Raw genomic sequence first — 8792 nt, 5'->3', positions numbered from 1 at the left:
GAATTACTACACCATTCACAAAAGTACAAGAGTTATTTAGTGTTAATAATTCGCAAAACCAATAATACTATGTCTTCACGTGACACATGTCACATAGAGGGCGTGTCAAGCCCCGTCACACCGAGGTCTGCTGAACAAGTGCAGGTAAACAGCGACCTCAGTCTATGTGATCGCCGTAAGCTTAGTGACAACAGTGCATCCCAATTTAAGTTATACAATATAGGTTTGTTTCTAACAAGTGTTATGTTCATATGCAGATGTAATTGTGATTTTCTATGTTGTACTCTCTGATCGTAATGTGAAAAAAATTTTTTAACTTCTAGCACTGAAGATGGTCACTCAGTGACAGAAAATCGATTTTGCAATAGTAAAAAATATACGACCAATGCTGTCTCTTTTTTTCAAGTAAACCTGTTATCTGGTCGTGGTGCACAGGACAACATGGAGTCGCCAATCAATAAGATTCCCAGGTTGTTGACTGTCACCGTGTGATGCTGAGAAATCTGTGCCAACGCGTTGAACAGGTTTCAGACCAAGCGATTTCAGTAGCCAAGACATCTGCATAAACTCACTATCGTACTGCACAAATTACTGAAGCATTGTTCTGTCACTGTGAAACGGACCATTATCCCGCTGTGGATGACGCTGTCGTCGTTGAGGAAGATCGCAGCTGTCCGGGAACGTTCGATTACTACCACAGGTCCCATGCAAGCCCAGGTGAATGTCCCCCATAGAGTAATACTGACCCCACTCGCCTGTCAGTGGCGCGGTGCACATTTCGAGCAGGCTATCGCTTGGATGAATGCGTATCCACACACGACCATCGAGTTGGTGTAACAGGACACGTTATTTATCCGACCAGGCAACACGTTTTCATTGATCCAAAGTCTAATCTCCATCATTCCGTGCCCACTGTTAATACAAACTGACGACGGTGCTGGGCCGGTATGGGAACACGTAAGAGTTGTTTGCTGCGGAGCCCCATGTTCGACAATATCAGCTGAACAGTGTGCTCCAAGTACCGGGTGATCAAAATGTCAGTATAAATTTGAAAACTGAATAAATCACGGAATAATGTAGATAGAGAGGTACAAATTGGCACACATGCTTGGCATGACATGGGGTTTTATTAGAACCAAAAAAATACAAAAGTTCAAAAAATGTCCGACAGATGGCGCTTCATCCGATCAGAATAGCAATAATTAGCATAAGAAAGTAAGACAAAGCAAAGATGATGTTCTTTACAGGAAATGCTCAATATGTCCACCATCATTCCTCAACAATAGCTGAGTCGAGGAATAATGTTGTGAAGAGCACTGTAAAGCATGTCCGGAGTTATGGTGAGACATTGGCGCCGGATGTTGTCTTTCAGCATCCCTAGAGATGTCGGTCGATCACGATACACTTGCGACTTCAGGTAACCCCAAAGCCAATAAACGCACTGACTGAGGTCATGGTACCTGGGAGGCCAAGCATGACGAAAGAGGCGGCTGAGGACACGATCATCACCAAACGACGCGCGCAAGAGATCTTTCACGCGTCTAGCAATATGGGATGGAGCGCCATCCTGCATAAACATCGTACGTTCCAGCAGGTGTTTATCAGCCAGGCTGGGGATGATGCGATTCTGTAACATATCGGCGTACCTCTCAAATGTCACGGTAGCACTTACAAAACCAGAGCCGGCCGCGGTGGCCATGCGGTTCTAGGCGCTCTTGTCCGGAACCGCGCGACTGCTCCGGCCGCAGGTTCGAATCCTGCCTCGGGCATGGATGTGTGTGATGTCCTTAGGTTAGTTAGGCTTAAGTAGTTCTAAGTTCTAGGGGACTGATGACCTCCGATGTTAAGTCTCATAGTGCTCAGAACCATTTGAACCATTTTGAACAAAACCAGAATCACGCATTTCCTCGAAGAAAAAAGGCCCGATAACGCTGGATGTGGTAAATCCAACCCATACCTGACTTTCTGGTCGTGCAATGGAGTTTCCACGACAGTTCTAGGCTTTTCGGAAGCCCAAATTCTGCAGTTGTGGGCGTTGAGAGACCCTCGGAGCGTGAAATGAGCTTCGTCGGTCCACAACACGTTACTCAACCAATCGTCATCTTCCGCCATCTTTTGAAACGCCCACACAGCAAATTCCCTCCACTTCACTAAATCGCCAGGTAACAGTTCATGATGCCGATGGATTTTGTACGGATAGCATCGGAGGGTGCGCCCAAGTGCCAACCAAACAGTAGTGTATGGAATGCCGGTGCGATGTGCGACTGCACGAGCGCATAGACGAACCCGCTACAGTCTCCATTTCTTCCTGAACTGTCTCAGCAGCATTACGCCTTGTGCTCGGCCGGCCACTACGGGGTCTATCGTCTAAACAACCCGTGGCTTCTAACTTCGAAATCATTCTCGCCACAGCTGCATTTGTCAACGGACCTTTACCCGTTCGATTCCCCTTCCTATGGCAATAGGATCGTAACGCTGAACTAGCACATTCCCCATTCTGATAATACTGCTTCACTAAAAGCGCCTTTTCAGGTAACGTCAACATGCTACGACTGCTGGCGCATCTGATTCTCTCTCTCATTACAGCTCCTTTTATACACGATTGTTACGCGCAGTCACTGACGTTTTGCTGTGCAGCGACATCTGTCGGACATTTTGTGAACTTTGTTTTTTTTGGTTCTAATAAAACCCCATGTCATTCCAAGCATGTGTGTCAATTTTCACCTCTCTATCTGTATTATTCCGTGGTTTATTAAGTTTTCAAATTTATACTGACTTTTTGATCACCCGGTAATTGCGCCTGCACAAGCGTTGTACTCACTGCTGAGGTCGCGGCCTATCTTACTTTACGGAGCGGGCGAGCTTCCGAACTCGACGTTCTGTGATGAGGCGCGTACACCCTACGCCTTGTAGCCAGTTCGTGGTTTACTGTCCTTCAGTCACTTTCTATAGAAAGTCACAACAGTAGCACGCGAACAGCTGTTTCCGAGATGCTCGTTTCCAAGTGCCCAGCCATAACAACCGTCCCTTTGTGAAAGACGCTTATGCCAGTGGATTCCGCCATTTATGGCCGTTATCGTGGCTAGAATGGTTCCTCATTCGTCTCTGTTCCGATTGTGTACTTCCCTTGCCGCGCGAGTTGCATTCAGCCTCGCGGTGGCCAGTGTTCATAACGCTTTGGCTTGTCACTTTGTGTATGCTTAAGAGAAGTGCTCGTGAAAAGTAGGTAATCCGCGTTCGAGGCTTGGTCCGGCAGAAACTGTGTTTAGTCACTATCTAATAAGTAGAAATTTAATTGCTTGCAACTTTGTTCTCATGTGTCACGAATTTTATGCGTTTGTTCAGTTTCATCACATTCAGTGTTCAGAGCTCTCGGTTTTTGTGCTTTACTTGAGAAAGCGGTTTCTAAAAAAATTTTGTGAGACAGTTATCGTAGTAATTTAGAAATTTACGTTACTGCGGTAATGACATACAGTATAAGAACATTTTTAATTGTTTCCATCTGTTTACTAAGTTGTCTGTGGAAATAACTGTAGCTTTGGCTATCAGTGTTTTAGATATCCTAAGGAATTACGTTACTGGTTTCTAGCTCGCTACTGTGATAAGCTGAATTACTTTGATGTAATAGTTCACATCTTGGGAATTCTCGTTATTGCACCTTTTTTATCAGTACTTACGTACTATGTTGTTAAAACAGTGAGTACAGAGCGCATGAAGCTAAATATTTGAAATGCACTAATGTGGATTGCACGTAGCAATCTCTCAACTTTTTAAAGACTGAGATGACGGTTTGAAAAAGGAAATTGTGTTTGAAACTGGAAAAAAGCGAGAGGAAAGGAAACTTCGCTTTCCGATGCTCGACCGACCGCCGCGTCATCCTTAGGCAATCACCATCGGTTGCGGTAAGGAAGTGCGTGTTGTGAGCACACCCCACTCCCGGCCGTTGTCGGCGTTGCAAGAGCGGAGCCGCTCCCCCTTAATCACGTAGCTTCTCAGTTGGCATCATGAGGTAGAATGCGCCCCATTCCTGTTCTGCTACCAAGGAAAAGCCTCTGACAGTATTGGGAACTGAACACTCCCCGCCCCGCATCAGAGTCTGTCGCGTTGACAAATGGCTCTGAGCACTATGGGACTTAACATCTATGGTCATCAGTCCCCTACAACTTAGAACTACTTAAACCTAACTAACCTAAGGACATCACACACATCCATGCCCGAGGCAGGATTCGAACCTGCGACCGTAGCAGTCGCGCGGTTCCGGATTGAGCGCCTAGAACCGCTAGACCACCGCGGCCGGCTGTCGCGTTGACCACTCGGCTACAGAAGCATATGTGTTTGAAACTAGTCGTCAGTAAATTTAAATAGGGACACAACTACAACAGAAAATAAAAACAGTGACGGTCCTTCACCGATTTCACATTGTAATTTGACAATCTATTTTCACGTTTGTTCGTCTTACAGACAGCACATTGTACATGGTCGTTGTCATAGTCGGAGCTAGTTGATAGATACGAGATTACACTCTGCGCACAATAAAATGTCCTCGTCGTACGTAGCTTTCAGAAGCAAAACTGCTGGGGTCAACGACATCTGCTTCCCACCAGTATCAGAAATAAACGCTTACGCCACCCAGGGTCGATGCTTTGGAACAGTGAATACTTGCAAGTAAACGTTCTGAGATTATTTGACTTATCGACGACTCATTTTCGACAAACCAAAGCCGCATTCGGCAGAAATACAGTTGATACTAGCTAAATAGGAGATACGAACGCTGACATGTTTCCTGTACCTGTTAATCATCAGTTTGGAAGACATAAAATCCAAAACCGAACCTCAGTGACACATGTGTACAATCCTCGTCTTATGGAGAATGGAATTAATCTATACCAACAAGAAAGCAACAGAATTTTAAGCGACTGCCTTTAGAAACAATCTTTTAAGTATCAGGGATTTAGGATGTTTCAGTCATTGGTTTAGTGGCTTCAGTTAAGGCCTACTATCAAGCAACTTTTCCACAATGCAGTGCAATTTGATATTGCAGTTCATTAGGTTAAAAGGAGATAGAGGCGGGATCGGAACACGTTTGTTCTGGAACATAGCAGCCTTGAGAAGGGGTAACATTAATCACCCGTGTGTTGCGTCCGTCGTTTGTTAAGGGACTGATGGTTGTTACAGTGCCTTACCCTCGGCAATGTGCTGCACCGTGTTCCGTCCTTGCAATTGATCATGCATCTGTGTGGTAAAATAAGACAACCTCATTAGTTTTGTAGTGAGAACTGGAACTCAGTTATTTGGAACAAGAGTACTGAAGACTGACATTTGTTGTGTGATGGGTGTCGCAGCAGCAGTTATAACAATATGTTTACTTTTGTGCGTCAACATAGAGCTATAATCGGCGGTGGAAATATATTTGCAGAGAAAAGCACATAATGATGTATATTGTATGTTGGGCCAATAGCCCTTTACTGGTCGGGACTAAATGACTATTGAAAATATAATTGTTTTTGGATAGCTCAACATGAATTTCCTAAGGGACCGAAGTTTATCATGCATTTACCAGTAGAATAAGGTGCGGAGAAAATATTTCGCCGTATGGAACTTCCGTCCGATTTCGACGAAACAATTTGTGACTGTGAACCATCAAAATTTACAGGAACATAAAAGAAACTTAAATACGTATGGTCATGAAGTAGTGAGACATAGGTTCTATACTAAATAATTAGTCCATACACAAGTTCCATTTAACTTTGGATTTATGGCAGTCGACGTATAACGAACTTACATCTTTTAACATTTCCAGATACACGTCGCACACTATAGCTTCTCACATGAATCTACTGCTATGCAGTATGGCACTTTCACATTACACTAAAATAATATTTTTTAAACAATAATAATACGGTGGCAAGACATGCGTGTCCGACACGAATTACGAGAGACAGAAGAGTGAGTAACTGTTCATCGAGAATATCTCGTACATCAAAAGAATGTGTAAAAAAGGTTCTTCTTTTGTCCGCCTTTCGCGCAGCGGCTTTCAAAGCCAATAGCTCACAGCATCTCTGACGGCGCTCCACAATAAACACGTCACGTCACAGGACGTTAGTTTTTTTTTGCATTCTCGCAACGTTATTTGCTAACTGTAGCTGCTACCGAGCGACTGCTAGGTTAGTAAATGATTTAAAATGGTAGGGCAATCACATAATGTTTCACAGTACAGAAGGTGATGATTGCGTTCACTTCTCGTGGCAAGCATCAGGAGAGAAAATAAAACTATATCTACATATACATCGCCATTGAACCGCCTTCAGATTATTTATCTAACGTTCTACTCCCGAACAACGTGCGCGAAGAACGAAATATTAAAAACTTTTCTTGAGAGCTCTGATTTATTTAACGAGACCGTGATGAAAAGTAATGCCTCAGAACTTTTTCTGTGGAAGCTCTTAAAGTTTTTTTTAAAATAAAACTAACGTTATTAACATTCTACGTGTTTATTCTTCACGTTTACGTACTTGCAGCCCTTTGGCTTTAGAGGGCTCCGAGTTGTAGCGAGTAACATGGCGGTGTGTACCGTTGAAGGGTTCGTCCACACATGGAGCACCCTCTCATTCAGCGTGGCAACGCAAGTCCACATACGAGCGCAATCCGACTCCTTTGGTTCACTGTCTTCGATCATCCTCTATACAGTCCCGACTTGGCCCCATCCGATTTTCATCTGTTTCCAAAATCTAAAGAACACCATCGATGATTTAATTTTGATAGTGATAAGGGGGTGCAAGCAGAGATGAGCTTGTGGCTCGGCCAACATACAGACATTCGACAGTGATGGTATCAACAACTGGTCTCTCGTTGGGAGAAATGTGTTCGTCGCCAGGATGACTATGTTGCGAAGCAAATATGTAGACATGAATAAAAAAAGGCAGAGAATGTTAATAACGTTTGTGTTATTTAAATATCTTTAAGACTTTTCTCATAAACAATTCACAGGCATTACTTTTCATCACGCCCTCATATTACGATAATTATTATTCCCTATGTACAGAGCGGTCGGGAAGTCCCATTACTCCCTATGTATGACATAGATGTTAATTAATTGTTGTTTGTTACTGTTGCAGATGCTGATACACATCGAAATAAGCGCTAGTGGGTCCACTTACAACATGGAGGAAAGGATCGTAATGAGCATATGGGTTCACGAACGACCCCATGTAGGAAAATCAATAAGAGATACTCAGCATGATTTCACTGTAAGGTTTAAGAAATCAGCCCCACCAAAACCAACAGTTTTACGGTGAGAGAAAAAGCTCATTGCAGTTGGAAGCATAAAATTCAAGCCTCGCTCAGGGCTGAGATCAACATGACTAAGTGTGTGTGGAGACTGCAGCGGCTGTCGAACGTTCGCCAAAAACGTCCGTTCGCAAGTGGTCACAGGAATTGGGAGGGCCATACTCGACATTAAAAAAACATATGAAGAAGAATTTGAATTGAAGACATTTAAACCATCTTTTGTAAACGAACTGAGTGACAATGACACGCGAAAACGTCATCATGCTTGTGGGCGAATGCTCGACGTCTTCGCAATTCTTCCTTCAAGGGGGAAAGTGCTTTTATCGGACGAGAGTGCAACATAATGGAGTGCAAAAGCTACAAACATTCATTTCTGGAGTAAACAAAACCCACATGTTATGGAGAACTTGAACATAACTCACTTCATGTCTACCTACATTGCGCTGCAATGTCTGCAACCCACTTGGTAGGTCCATATTTCTTTGATGGTGCTTTGAATCACTTTGCTTATCTCACCATGTTGCTTGATCGGTTTGTTCCACATCTGCAAGATCGGGGACTCAACAATCGTTTATGGTTTTAGCAGAATAGAGCACCAGCCCATTATGCTGTTGCCGTTAGAGAATATATTAACGAGGTACTTTCTGAAAAGTAGATTGGACGGGGTTCTGTCCGTTTTTCTGCACCTTTGGAGCGGCCATCTGGAAATCCTAATCTGTCATCTTGCGACAATGCAGTGTGGGAGTTCGCTGAAAAGATAATCGCTGCCACATGCTACGAGACAGATGACGCATTTCAGGATGCTATTCGTAGTGCTTTATTGCCATCTCACCGGCATTGTTAAGGAATATTTCTCGTCGTACGTGGAGGAGTATAGTACTCTGTCACGAAAACGATGGTATAAACACAGACAGTTTGCAATAAATAACAAAAAATACTCACATTACATGAATTCATGTGTCTTAATCCCACGTTAATACGAGTACAATGCAACCTTTTATGAATATGTGGACTTGCGATAGGGATAATGGGACTTTGTCTTCACTCTGTAGATGGGCCTCAATATAATATTTTCGCATTCGTAGGAGAAACTCAATGATCGAAATTTCGTGAAAAGATATCGCCGCAACTAAAAACGCCTTTGCTTAATCATTGCCACCCCAACCAGCGTGTCATATCAGTGACACTCTCTCACATGCTTCGCGATAATGCAAAACGAGCTGCTTAGCTTTGAACTTTTTCATCGTCCTTCGTCGATTCTATCTGGTAAGGATCCCATACCGCCCAACAGTACTCCAGACGAGGAAGGACAAGCGTTGTATTGGCAGCCTTTTTAGAAGATCTGTTGCATCTTCTTTAGTATTCTGTCAGTACAACGCAGTCTTGGGTTCGCCTTCCCCAGAACATTTTCTATTTGGACGTTCCAATTTAAGTTGTACGTAACTGTAATTTCTAAGTATTTAGTTGAATTGTCAACCTTTAGGTCTGTGCGATTTATGGTGCAG

This window comes from Schistocerca nitens, chromosome 2 (assembly GCF_023898315.1).
Source record: "Schistocerca nitens isolate TAMUIC-IGC-003100 chromosome 2, iqSchNite1.1, whole genome shotgun sequence".
In the NCBI taxonomy this organism is placed as follows: Eukaryota; Metazoa; Arthropoda; class Insecta; order Orthoptera; family Acrididae; genus Schistocerca; species Schistocerca nitens.
This window is presented reverse-complemented; position numbering follows the sequence as displayed.